General features: G+C 48.4%; 1 pseudogene; it reads right to left on the reverse strand.

Moving 5' to 3' along the window:
- Window positions 1–3,098: 3,098 nt before the first annotated feature.
- LOC134362115 (RNA-binding protein 47-like) lies at window positions 3,099–8,517 on the reverse strand (annotated as a pseudogene).
- Window positions 8,518–14,588: the final 6,071 nt, after the last annotated feature.

The raw sequence follows: 14,588 nt of genomic DNA on the forward strand, positions 1-14,588 counted from the left end.
AAACCCAGAAGAAATATTTAAAACAACAATGCCTAACCATTTCCCCAAATTAATGTCAGACATCAAACCACAGATCCAGGAAGCTCAGAGGACATAAAGCCAGGATAAATGCCCCCCAAACTACACCTAGGCCTATCATATTCAAACTGCAAAATAAAAGATAAAGAAAAAAAGTAGTGAAAGAAGCCAGAGGAAACATACATCTTACTTATAGAGGAACAAAGATAATAACTATATCCAACTTATCTTCAGAAACCATGCAAGCAAGAAGAGAGTAAAATATTTAAAGTGTTAAGGAAGAAAGCAAAATAAAACAAGAATTCTGTACCCTGAGAAATTATCTCTCACAATGAAGGAGAAATGAAGTCTTTCTCAGACAAACAAAAATTGAGGAAACCTGTTACCTGTAGACCTGTCTTGCAAGAAGTGTTAAAAGAAGTTCTTCAGAGGGAGATAAAATAATAAACTTCAAAAACTCAGATTTACATAATGAAAAGAATAGCATCACGGAAGGAATAAGTGAAGGAAAATAAAAAGTTATCTTTCTTATTCTTAAGTGATCTAACACACAACAGTTTGTACAAAATAATAATAACAATGTATTCAATTATATATGCTTATATAAGTGTATATTATATATTATATGTTACATCATATATATGCTTATGTATAAATAAAATGAATTTCATCATTGATACAAGGGACAAGAGGGAGGAATTAAGGTTATTTTGCTGTTATAAGGTACTTGCACTACTGTAAATTGGTATAATGTTATTTGAAAGTGCACGTGAATATATTGCAAACTCTATGATGACCACTAAAAAAAAAAAAAAGTAAAAAAAGCAATTATAACTGATATGATAAAAAAGGGGATATGAAATCATATAAAATACTCATTTAAAGCCACAAAAGGCAGAATAAATTTCGAAGACAAAAACAGGAACAAAGAACAAGGGCAATGTACAGAAAACAAATGAATAGTAATAAACAACGTTGATATTAATACAACTATATCAATACTACTTTAAATGTCAATGATCTAAACACACCAATTAAAAGATGGAGATTGTCAGAGTGCACTAAAACTATATGTTCTCTACAAGAAACCCACTTTAAAGATAAAAGTAGATTAAAATTAAATTGATAGAGCAAGATATACCATGGTAACACTAATCAAACAAAAATGGGACTATCTGTATTAATTTTAGACTGAGTAAATTTTAGAGCAAGGAAAGTTATCAGGGATACAAAAGTACATTGTATAATGATAAAAGGGTCAGTTCTCCAAGAAGACATAATAATCTTTAATATGTATGTGCCTAACAACAAAGTGTCAAAATACATGAGGCAAAAACAAATAGAACTGCAAGGAGAAATAGGTGAATCCACTATTACAGTTGGAGACTTCAACACTTCTCTATTAGCAATAGACAGATCCAGCAGGCAGAAAATCAGTAAGAATATAGTTGAATTCAGCAGCACAATCAATCAACTGAACATAATTGACATCTATGAACTACTTCATCCAAAAGTTGCAGAATACACATTCTTCTCAAGCTCGCATGGAATATTCATCCAAGATATATCATGTTCTGAGCCATAAAACACACATTAAGAAGTTAAAAAGAATAAAACTCATACAACATCTGCTCTCAGAACATGGTGGAATTAAAGTTGAAATCAATAACAGAAAGATATCTGGAAAATCGCAAAATACATGAAAAATTAACACATTACTGAATAACACATTAATCAAAAAAAAATCTCAAAAAGTATTTAAAAATATTTTTAGTTACATGGAAATGAAAATACAACTCGTCAGATCTTGTAAATGCAGTGAAAACAGTGCTTCAACTTTATAGCATTGAATGTATATATTAGAAAAGAAGAAAGATCTAAAATTAATAATCTAAACTGTAACCTTAGGAAACTAGAAAAATAGGAACAAATTAAATCCAAAATAAGCAGGAGAAAAGAAATAATAAAAATTAGAGCAGTGTCTGAAGGTGGACCAAGGGTAGATTGACCACCTAACTATACAGGTATCTCAAGACTAAACAACAAAATAGTCCATTCCATGTGATATAACAAAGAACTTAATTACAGGGTAACTTACTTACAGAGTAATGGGTTGGGCAGACAGCAACCCAAAGGCACATGCCAAACTTCTCTGTACTATCTAAAGACTGAGATCAGGTTTATACAGGCAGTTCATAAATAAGCTCAACATAATTAGCTCCAATTGTTGATGCAGGTGGCCAGGCTGGCTTATCACCACACCTGTACTTAATCATTCCTTATTTACATGTTGTGCCTCTCTATTGTTCTAACTACCTTTCCCCTAGTTACTAACTACCTTTCTGCTAGTTACTATGTAACTTTATGGACAAAGCTCTCACAAAGACATAGCAAGCAGTAAGGGCCTAAGATGTAGTCAGTTATACTCACAATCCAAAAGCAGAAATCAGTGAAATTGAAAACAAGGATTCAATAGAGAAAATCAACAAAACCAAAAGTTGGTTCTTTGAAAAAAGCCAATGAAATTGATAAGCCACTATCTAGCCTAAGGAAAAAAGAGAGAACACAAATTACTAATATCAGAAATGAAAGAGGGATATCACTACAGTTCCCATGGACATTAAAAAGATAATAAAGGAATATTATAAACAACTCTATGCCATCAAATTTGATAATAGAGATGAAATGGACCAATTCCTTGAAGGAAACAATCTGCCAAAACTCACACAAGAAGAAACAGACAACTCAAATAGACATACATCTGTTAACAAAATTGAATAATAATTAATAACCTTCCCAAACTAAAAGTATCAGACTCAGATGGGTTCACTGGTAAGTTCTATCAAATTCTGGAATCTTTTCCCCAATCCTGGTCTACACTTAGGTAAGACAGCCAGCTCTCTCACTGTGGTTCCTAGAGGCCAACCCTGAGATTGGACCCAGGGCAAGAAGCTGAGCTGGGAGCCGATGCTTGATGCCAGCAGGGAGAAATTACACCAATCTCTTTCAGAACAGAGAAGCAGAGTTCTGGTTCATTCTAAGAGGCAGTATTACTCTAGTACCAAAACCAGACAAAGACATCACAAGAAAAGAAAACTACAGAGCAGGTTAGCAGCAGCAGGGAAGCGCTGGGTTATACAGCCTGTGCATTCTCCATAAATGGCAGTGGCTGCTGCCACCTTCTGTAGTGCAGCGATCATAGCTGTAGCCAGAACAGAAAATGGCATGTAACTGGCCCCGTAGATCCCAGCAGTGGGAATTCTCTGAATGTTTGGAGCCACTGTATACACTGGAGTTATTGAGGAGCCCTGAAAAGGTGGCAGTGGATACAGCAGAAATGACAGTGGCAGTGCTGGCTGGGTCTGGCTGTACAGCAGAGGGGCCTGTCATGTGCTCCTCCATTGTGTGGATTCTGCCATCTTCAATCACTTTAGTAGCTGGAGCTGCTTGAAACACGGAATTCTGGGCCTCAATGGCAGGGATGGCCACTGTTCCAGGTTTAACGGCAACTGGATTAACAGCAGAGATTTCCAAATTCAGCACAAGTTCCTGTTGTTTTTCTTACTGTTTTCCTCTCCCTTCATGACATCAGCTATATATACCACAGCCAGCAGAATATCCCCTGACGTAGGAACCCCTGGGCCCTGGGGCTCTGTTGACCGCCACACCTCACCCTCCGCCTCTTAGGCTGTCTTCATGAAGTAGTCCCTGTTGGGTCTGATGAGTGTGTTGTAGGGGTAGCCATAGTAGGACAGTGTGTACGGGTCACAGGAGTATACATAGCCGGGTTGTGCTGCTGCCCTTGGCCACCCTCTGGTGGCGGGAGTACTGTTCCTTGTCCACAGGCTTGGCCAGAACGACCTTGAGGCACCAGCCCTCCATCTTGGTGCCATTGAGGTGTTCATGGCATGCATGGTATTTTGGGGCTGGTGAAGAGCACCAAGGTGTAGTCACCAATCTTCTTGAAGCATTCCATGCACCCAAGGTTGAACTGGCCGATGCTCTTCTTGGCGATGTCCTTGGTGGTTTCCCTTATGAAGTTGCATACATAGAGGATCTTCAGGGTCTACATCACAGCCTCGTCCCCATCATCTCAGACTTGGCCCAGTCCACCACGATCTGGTGTCCCCACAGGTGGATTTGGCCGAGCATGAGCTTGCAGCATGCCGTGGTGCAGTGTGGTGGCTCGAACTCGAGGAAGGCAAAGCCACAGCTCTTCATCTCATCGGCTGTGCTGGGTAGATGATTCGAGCACGCCCTCAGTGACCTTGGCGATCTCCTCCAGGATCTCCTCGTGCTTCCTCATCTTGGGGAAGAGATGGCAGTTGTAGACGCTGCCGTGCACGCCGAGCAGGCAGCCCGGGAGGATCTCATAGTTGTTTAACTCTCACAGGTCACCCTTGGCCTCATGCTTGTGGCAGTACATGACCATGGAGAGGCCGCGGCTCTTGCAGTTGAAGTCCATCATGAGGCACAGCTTATAGATGTGGCCCATCATCTCAGACATGGGCACGAGCTCCTCCTCTACACGTCACCTGGGACCTAGGCCATGAAGACCTCAGCCGCGCTGCCATGCAAGCCCTCCCAGTCGAGCTGTCCCTTCTACTGCACCAGGCTGTCCTCCATCACCCCAGCAGTGCAGCCTCATGGGGTGTGCCTACCATGCCTGGGCACCTTGGCCGAGCACACTGCAGCTGGGTCTATCCAATATTTAAAGATACAAACAATAATGCTCTAAAATACTACGTAAAACATTATGTTAAAGGTTATACTGGAAATGCAGTTTTAAACTGAGTAAAACCTCTGTTTCTGCTGGCATTAAGGGTCAACAGTGTTACCACGTGTTATCTATGATGGTTCTATTTTTTAAAAGACATTAAACTCTCAATCTATCCTTAAGCCAACATTGCAAAGACTTATCACACTTCTGAGTGCAAGCACTGGAAAGTTGTCACCTGTGACCATTGAGCTGGGCTCATTCCTCATGTGCCTTTACTCTTAAATATCTCCACACCACCTCCTACTCACCCTCCCCTCTCCTCCCCCAACCCCCAATCCAACCTCAAGATTTGGCAAGTCTAAGACAAAATGAGTAACTCTGACAGAGAAAAAAACTGATGGCTTTTATACTTCTTCCAGGGTTTTTTGTTTGGTTGTGTTGTTTCGGTTTTGGCTGGGGAGGTATTTTCAACAGCAGAGTAAACACAAGGTTTTAATAGGTTTGTGTAAGACATCTTTGCATGCTATTTAATTGTCCAATATAAAACTTTAATTCCCTTTCTAATGCTTTTATTTTATTTGTTTTTGGAGTAAGAGTTTGTAGGGACAAAGAATGTTTGTCATTATAGACAAGACCCCCAAAGACTCATGTCAGTAGAAAGTTATGCTTCTAGTTGCCTTATCACATTTCATGCACAACGCCATGGTCATCAAGGCTGTTGGAAACTTTATGTGTATTGAATGGAGCTTTCCTCTGTTGTTGTACACTAGGCTGGTGAACTGAATTGGGGTGTGCACATCTCTGTGCAGGACCTCTGGGTGGGTAAGGCTGGCAGAGTGCCCTTCCTGGGTGACTCTGAAAGGAGGCCAGGGCATAGCACCAGGGGCCTGGCCCATGGACAGTGGATGGCCTGACCATGGGTCCCAACCCTGGCTGCAAATAAGGGTCCCTGCAGGAGCTCTTGCAATATTCATGCCCAGGCCACCCCCCAGCCAAATAAATCAGATTCTCTGGGGTGGGACCAGGCATCAGGGTTACAGCTCCTTGGAGAGTCCAGTGGGCAGTACAAGCAGCTCCTGTTTGTCTGAAAGTGGCAATAGTGTTTTCCTAGAGGGCAGCGGCTCAGCCTCAGACCTCCCAGCGTTATCCTGGGCCTTTCTGGCAGGAATCTCTTGGTTCCTCCTCACTGAGTCTTCCTCATCCAATTTTCTGCTCTCAGGAGCACTCTCCAGGCTGCAGGCTCATTGTCCTGTTCATTAGCCACAATGCCCTCACCCCAGTCAGAGCCCTGGACATTGCTGATGGCAAAAGGCTCAAATGGCAGCTAAGACCATGCCCCTTCCCCATCACTGAGTGTTATTTACATGGGAAACTGGAGACTGACAGCTTCCCAAGGCTTCTCCTCCTCAGAAATGGCAGCTGGAATCATATGGCCAAGCACCAGGGGCCCAGCATGTGACCTGCCAGGAGTCTGGGGATGGGTGAGGCAGCCGTGTGTCACCTCCATCTCTGAGGGCAGCCAGGCCCTAGGAGGGAAAGGATGTGGTTCCAGAATGCAGCCCCCAGACACCAACGTGCCTCATGGTGCTAAAGTGCAGACCCCACAGCGGGACAGCCAGCAGCTGGAGCTGCTCATCACAACCACCTCCTTCCCAGTCCAGCCATGTCCCTCCCCACCCAGATCCTGTCATGTAAACCTGGAAGGAGGAATTAAGGGGAGAAGGCTAAACTTAAGTCTTAACACATACAAGTAACACATGCACATGCACATACATGCACACACATGTGCACGCACACACGTGCACGCACACACATGCACACATTCCCATTTTTGTTTGGATCTCAACCACGCCGACTCAACCATCACCAAGAACAACCACATCCACCCTCCCAGGCCTTGTATTTTCCGTAGGCCTGGTGATATCATCTGTCTGTACCAAGTTCTCTTTGGACAGATTAAGAAGAAATCCTGCTGGGAAAACAGCTGCTCACAATCGGCTTCCTTGAGATACCCTGAGATGCCTGGAGGTTCCGTGTCTGTGCCCGCTGCCCACCGGAACCTGAAGTTCCATGATGACAACTGTGCTGCTGGGGAGGACCCTTGGTCCACCTCTATCATCTGGACTCGGCAGGTCCAGGGGTCTGTTCTTGCAAGCTCCTATGGGCGTTCTGCAGCCGAGTCTTCAAGTTCGATGGAGGGCTCCTACAGCGGCCCTGGGCTGGTCATTGACTATTCCTGTTTGAATTGGTCAATGCCAACTCACGTCAGAAAGAGCTGCAAGTGGGAGGCACACTTGGTCCTGCATCGCTGGTGTTCACAGTGTGCCGACTCTGTGATAGGCGCTGGGCTGGGTCTGGATTGGAGATCCAGGCTCCACCAGTAATGGGTTGCTTGTCTGCAAGTCCTGTCGTCAGTAGCCAACCCCAAGAACAGACTCTGCTGACATAAGCAGACAAGGGGATGCTGAAAGGTGCTGGGGAGCCTGGAATCAGGCTCAGACCAGCACAGGAACTGAGAGGCTTGGGAGCCCAGGTTACGCTGCAGGGCCAGGTGAGGACCCCGCTGCCACCAATGCCGGCCACCACCACAAACAGCGAGCCCCCAGGCAGCCAAGCCTTGTCCACAGGCCCACACCCTAAGTGCCAGATGTGGGGGTAGGTAGATGATGTCTCTGGCCACTGTTGGTCATCTCCAAGATTCCCCAAAATAGAAAGGGAGCCTCATGCCACAAAAGTGATGCATGTCCTCCCTACACATCTTAGGGAAGGTCACCCAGTTCCCCTGGACCTTGGGTCCTTACATCAAACAAGGGGCTACCGAATCAATAGCTGTGACACTTGGTGAGTGAACCAAAAGGTGGTTTAGTAGACATGAATAGGAATTGTGAAAATACACTTAAATGTTCTTCCATACAGTGACAAACACAGCATGCAAAGCTTTTAGCATTTCACAGTGACTGGTTCAAGGAGACACCCATGACCCAACTGAGGCCACACAGGGACAGTGAGACTCAATTCTGGGATTTGGTGTGAGCTCTCAGGGACAGGCTTTCTCCTCTGGACTGGAGGTGAGACTAGAATTTCTGGGGATCTCCCTGTGAAACCCAAGAATGAACTAACATGAAGACATGCTGAGTGATGGGGAAGCCAAGATGAAGAAGCTTCAGTGTTCTCCGCTCCTTCTCTCCTTTCTCCCGCACACAGCCTACAAGCATATGGTCACCACACGGTCCAAAACAGTTGCTCCAGCTCCAACCAGCTCATGTGCACTCTAGCCAGCAGAAAAAAGGAATCGACAGAGGTTGAAAGCAGTTCTTTTCTCAGGAGGGCACCGAAAAGCTGCCATAAGACACTTCCACTTATGTTTTACTGATTTGCGTTTAGTCCCATGACTACTACTCGCTGTAAAGCGGCCTGGAAAACATCGTCTTTACACTAGGGGGCCTCCTAAAATTGGAACTGAAATGGAAAGGCTCTATTTTTGTGGAAGAATGCACGTTAGGGACAACTTGTCATCTTGGTCTGTCATCACCCTGGCCAGGAAGACTAAGAGAGGCCTCCTCGGGGTCTTAGGGCCACCCCTCGTGTACCTGCCCTGGACCAGGAGACCTGCCCTGTGGCAAATTATTTTAGAAAGACTATGCCTCATGCTTTCCCAGAGCTGATGTCAGTCTCTAAACTGTCTCCTTGGTATCCTGGAGGCAAGACATTTGGGGGTGGAGGACTGCTTCCAGCCACTCGGGTAAATGTTCAGTCCGCGTTACTTACCACTGGGCCATCGGCTCGAAAAATTGCCTTGGCCACAGGCTCCAGTATCAAAGATACTCAATCTGGGTGCCATTATCTGGGCTACAAAACCCTGAAACAGCCCCTCAAGTCACCATTGCTGTGGGAAAATAGAACTCACAGCTTTTGGTAGCGTGAAGCCAAAACCATTGGGTGGTTATCCAGTTTCCAGAGGAAATTTCATCTGGATTTTTGTCATTCAGTATTGAGAGTCAGGATAACAATCAATGCCAGGTGGATGGCCTGGCCTCTTCTCTGACCACAGTGGGGACAGCTTGACCCTCTGCAGGCTGAGCCCCTCTGGGATTTGGTGTCTGTGAGGCATTGGGGAGAATAGGCTGTAAGGGATCTAGACCAGAACTTAGGAACCTGGGCTCCATTTTCCCAGGGAGTCACAAGGCATAGGAAGAGTTTTCAAACTAGAGACTCCAGTAGCCTCAATGTCCAGGGTCAGGGATGACAGAATCCCAGGGAAGTGTGGCCCTGGCCTCCCTGCCCCTGCTGCAGTCAAGCCCCACGTGGCCTATGTTACACATGGGCTCTGCCACTAACCAGCCCCTCATGACCTGTGTTACACTTGGGTCCTGCCACTGACCAGCCCCACATGACCTGTGTTATATTTGGGCTCTGCTCAACTTTCCATGGGGGCAGAGGAGAGGGCATCAGCCAGACCTGTGTCCAAACCTAATCCCCGTCACTCAACTGCTGAGGGACCCTGGGTGAGCCCTTGGCCCTCCTGAGCCTGCTCTCCCTGCTGCCCCCACGGTTGGTGTGCTGGTCACACAGGAACATGCCTGGAACTGGCAGGGACGCATTGGAAGTGGTATCAGTAGTAGAAAACACAGGCGACATTCATGGTTTCCAGCACAAGGCTTGGTGTCATCACCAACACCAGCACCACCAGTGCCTGCTTGACTGACTCTCCCTCCCCAGGGAGTGGAGATGAACAACTGTGTGCCCTGGGGCCTGTGGAGGACATCCCCAGAGCTGCCTCATGGCCCGGAACTTGGGGGCCCTCCAGCCACTCTAGGTTTAGGTCCTGGGGGCACTCCGTGTAGACACACCCTCCATCCACAGCCCCCTGCTGACAGCCGTCTCTCATCCCACTGTGGACTCCCCTCTCTAGCAGGACCTGCCCCACCTACCCTCACTCTGGAGCCCCTCCCATGCCGCCAAGTTCCTCCTTCAGAGATGATGTAGGGAAGCCCAGAGGAGCAGAGGACCACAGGGGACCACCCTACCTGCCACAGAATGTAGGTGGCAGAAAAATCCGTCCCCACCCACCTGGCACTGCTTCTCGCCTCACACCCAGCAGTACGTGTTCAACATTAACAGCTTCCATGGGATGAGGGGAAACCCGCATCTGCCTACCCCACCCTCCCATTAAACCACAGGAGGAGCCCATCATCCCCAAACCAGTCACCCGCTCTGCTGAGAGCTGACTCCAGGTTGGATCCAGGCAAGCGGAGAGCAGGGCCCCAAGCCGGGGACGCAGACACCATCAGCAAGGCGCAGGCGCCTCGTTTCCTGTCTGCCTCTGCCTTCCTTCTCTCTTCCCAAAGGCACAGACATCTCCCGGGTCCCTCCTCGGAGAATCCCTTAATCTATAATTAGCAAAGTCTCAGGGGGTCATTTACTGAATTTTTTCTTGGAGGCCCACAGTTTCCAGCTAAGTCACTGCATTTTCCACAGAAGAGAAATTCAAATAAATTACCTTGAAATAGAAATTCTAATTACCAGGAGCTCTCACAGCTAGGACAAGACGATGTGCATCTCGCAGGCCGTGCCTGCGCCACGCAGCAGCTGCAGCCCTGCGCCCAGGCTGCTGTGTCTGACACATGGCACGGTGCCCTCCTGTGTCCCTGCCCAACCCTCGTTCCCTCTTCTCCCAGACGCCCCTTCAGCGCTGGTGGGTGCACGTGAGTGGGGTCAGCCCTGTACGGCCCTGCTGTTCTTGGTCAGTCTGGAGACTCAGAGAGGCACTGCCCCCAGGACGTGGGGCACCAGGCCTCTGTCCTCCCTTTCTGGAGCCCGGTGAGGTGTTGGGAGCTGTCAGCACAGGCAGAGCAGATGCCGGGACTCTTCGAACAAGGGATGGAGGGAGCATGGTGCATGAGCCCAGTGCAGTCCAACCTGAGGAATCGCCGTGGCCTCAGTGGCAGGTGCCACGAATGACCTCCTATGCCCAAAGTGGGCTGCACATGTGGGTGGCCGGAGAACACCCCCAGGTGCTCGGCATGATGTGGAGTGGCATTTTTGGACAGCACATACTTCATTTTACTGTTTTGGAGCTTCAGTTTGTTGGCGGGGATGGGGCCCCTCCTGCATTGCAGTCCCAACCCACACGGTCCTCTGGTTCAACCCAGCCTCCCGAACAAGAGCTGTGGTCCTCAGCCCGTGTCCCATCACCGTATCCCTCTTGTACCTATGAAGCAACCAAAGCCCAGAGAGATGAATGCAGGCCCCGTAGCACATGGCACACAGGGGGCAGGTAGAGGTGACCTGCAAGGCCACCCCCTCCCCAGCACAGCCACGCCTGACTCCAGGGGACGGCTCTCTGCGGGTGCTCTCTGACAGGACAGAGCCAGCCATGCTAACCAGGGGGTTCCAGATGGGTACCAGCGGGGACTAGGATTCCCCTGGTTGTGAGGATGGAGGCTCAGACAATCCTCCTCAGATAAGGGCCGAGCAGCACCCCGCCCCTCCTAGCATCTCTTCCTCCCGGGGTTTGCTCCACTCTCCTCTGCTCTGTGGAGTCCAACCTCCAGGGGAACAGGTCGGTAAGGCGCCCCACCCCAGGACAGTGAGGCTCTGTCTCCCTGAGCTGGGCTAAGGGAGGGTCACTTTTGGCCATACGGGGGTTTGGGGGCATCACATGTTTGGGGTGCCTGTACATGTGGGAATATGCAGAGCCTCCAGGGGAGGCCTTGACTGAGAATGCAACGGGAGACACCGAGGGCTCCTGAGCAGAGGAGGGCATGCCCGAGCAGGGTTTGGACAAGACGGTGCATGGCAGTGCATGGGGAAGTGTGGAGGAGACAGGTTAGGGAACAGGAGGGCTCATAGGAGGTCAGTCACAGTGCAGGCCACAGACAAGGAGGACAGGAAGTAGAATGTGACGTGGGAACAGCAGGTGAAGCGTGCACACGAGGATGGTCCAAGGGATGGCCGCTGTGATGTGGGGTGCAAGGGCACTCCGAGGGCCCCTGCGGGGACGTAGGAGAAGGGGGAAGTGCTCCTGTGGGGATCCCTGGCCTAGGAAGTAAGCAGGAAGGGAGAACTGAGCCTCTCTGACAGGCACACATCAGGAGGCTGAGCCCTTTCTGTCGGGTAAGTCGGCTTCTATATAGAAATGGTGGCTTAAGGCTAACACTGGGTCTTTCTAGCTTCCTACCTGGCCTCATCAGCTGTCACATTTTCATACCATGCCCTTGGCTTTTATTGAGGGTTTAAGCAACGGAATGCCACATGACTTTATTTTCATCTCAGCCGAAGCCAGTTCCATGGTGCTGAGGGCACCCATGGCAGGAAGCCCATCGGTGAGTCCCTGCCAGGGCCCCTCTCCTCATGTGACACCCTCTGGGTACCATTGGCAAGAGTGTGGTGTGGCGTGGAGCTTCACAGTTGGGTTTGCCCTGCCAGGGGATGCTCGCTGGAAGATCTGGTGGCACACGCAGTACTGCACAGAGGCAGGTTGTGGCTGTGTTTCTTTCCCCTCTGTCTGCTTGGCAGAGGAATGGCCTCTGTGTTCACACCAATGTGTCGTTATGTCTCAGGTCTTCTGGAAGTGGGCTGAGCGTCAGCTGCAGCTTCTCTGAGTTCTTACTTCTCAAGTGAAGAGGCTGCCACCAGACTTGGCTGGGCTCTTGCTCCTCCAGTCAGAGGAGCCCGACTCGATGTGAACTGCTCCACTGGGCAGTGCCAGCCCCATGGGGCCTTAGTGATGCTGAGAATGTGGGAAACGTGGCCAAGCTGAAGGGCCTAACTCCAGGAACCCCATCTCAGGAAAGAGTCTTTATAAATGTAGTATGATACATGGTGGTCTTCAGACCACGTCTGTTTCCACTTCACTGACCAGCCCAACATCACCATGAGAAAACCTCAGCAGGTGTCATTTCCCCATTTATAGGGGCTGAGGAGTAAGGGGACCCACCTGCAGTCATATGATTGGAAGGCAGCAGAACTTGACCCCAAATCTCTACCAAACCTCACTACCTCTCCTATTCACCATGATTTCATACTTTTTTATTTCCATAAACTTGCAAGTACTAGCAGAAGGGTTAAGAGCATAGGGTTTGGGATAGATGAGCCTATTTCTTGTCTCAGCTCTGCAATGTGAGGTGTGCGATCGTGAGCGAGTTCACTAACCTTCCTGAGCCGCTGTTTACTACTCATGGGGAGATAATTACAGGGAACGACCTGTGCCTGCACATAATAAATGGTGGCTTTTACAAGTGATAAATGACAGCGGCTCCCAAGGGTGGGTGAGGAGGGGCACTCCACCCCGTCCTTGTTGCAACCTTGGCCGCTTGCATATGCAGTTTTCTCAATGCCTACAGAAGAGGAGGACAGCCAGGACCACCGCAAGTTCACGTCCTGTCCCGAGACTGTAAGGACTTGTTGTTCAGATCACAACCTGCCTAAGTTTGCTTTCACAAACGAGAGGCTGAGAGCCAGAGAGAGGCTACGGGAGGTGCCAGAAGGACAAGCCAAGCCAGCGTGAAGGAGCCCAGCCTTGCCAGGGTGACAGCCAGAGCAGCCACCCCACCCCAGGCTCTGCTCCTGGGACAAATGGGGTCCTGGGGTCAGGGAGCCAAGGAGGGGTGGCATTGCCTGAAAAGTTTCAAAGCTTGTATATAGGGCCCAGATGAGTATCTCCGAGTCCTGTGAGTGTGGGTGTGCATGTGTGTAAGTTTGTGTCCATATGTCCATGTGTGTTTGTATGTATGTCTCTGTGTGTCTGTGTATGTTTGTGTGGGGGGCTGTGTGTGACTGTGTGTGGCTGAGTATCTGTGTATGTCTGCGTCTGTGTGTCTGTATGTATGTCTATGTGTGTATGTGTCTGTGTGTGTGCGTCTGTGTGTGTGTCCACCATGACCCACCTTGACCTCTATGGCTTAGTTCTCCTTGAAAGTTCACATCTAAATCTTAATCTATGCATCTGATCCAACTACACTATCTATTCATATACAATACATAATGGATCTAAAATCTATTGCAGTTTATCAGGGCAAAGAAAAGCAACCCCATGATACTCTTCCAAGAGAATGAACCTGAAAGTATCCGATGTGAAATGTTCAGACAAGGCACATTTTCCAGGTGGGAAGAGCAGTCTGTCCACTCTGCCACCGCACCATCCCACAGGAACATGGTGATAATAAGAATATTATTATTATAGCAGACATTAATAAGTGTTCTCTATGAGCCTTGCACTATTCTAGGCACTTAACAAATATTGAAAAAGTTTACACCTCAATCTTGCATACTGATGAGGGCTCTGGAGAAGCCCAGGCAGGGTGATGTGACAGGAATCCTCCTTCAGTAGCACATGAGGGACACTGTCTCTGAGAATGCAGCATGCTGAGGCCTGGAGGCAGCAGCTGGGTGGTTCTAAGACGGTGGCTGGGTGGGAGGGGCACGTGCTCCTAATTCATCACGAGGAGGTTGATTTTGGCTTTTTCTTCCTTGTTGCTTTGGGTGACTTCCAGGAGAAGAAAGGAGAAATGCCCACTGTATGTCCCCAAGAATGCAAGAACTAAAATGCACACAGGGTCCTCATGCCAGAGAAAGAGGTGAGCACTTTGCTCGTGACGTCCCCACTAAATCCATACAACAGTTCTACAAGGAACCACTATCCTAATTTCACACAGGAAGTAATGGCCTCTAAAAGAAAGGAAACTTGTCAAGTTCATGGAGCTAGATGAGGACCCAAAGATCTGTACTACACTGTACTACTGAGTAAGCAAGTGACTGTGCAAACCCTACCTGTTGCTTTCTTCTGTGAAATTGCTGAGGCTTTCCCTAGTGACTTGGAAAACCTTCAGAATTCTTATCTAGGAAAATC

This window comes from Cynocephalus volans, chromosome 1 (genome assembly GCF_027409185.1).
Source record: "Cynocephalus volans isolate mCynVol1 chromosome 1, mCynVol1.pri, whole genome shotgun sequence".
NCBI classification, from domain to species: Eukaryota; Metazoa; Chordata; class Mammalia; order Dermoptera; family Cynocephalidae; genus Cynocephalus; species Cynocephalus volans.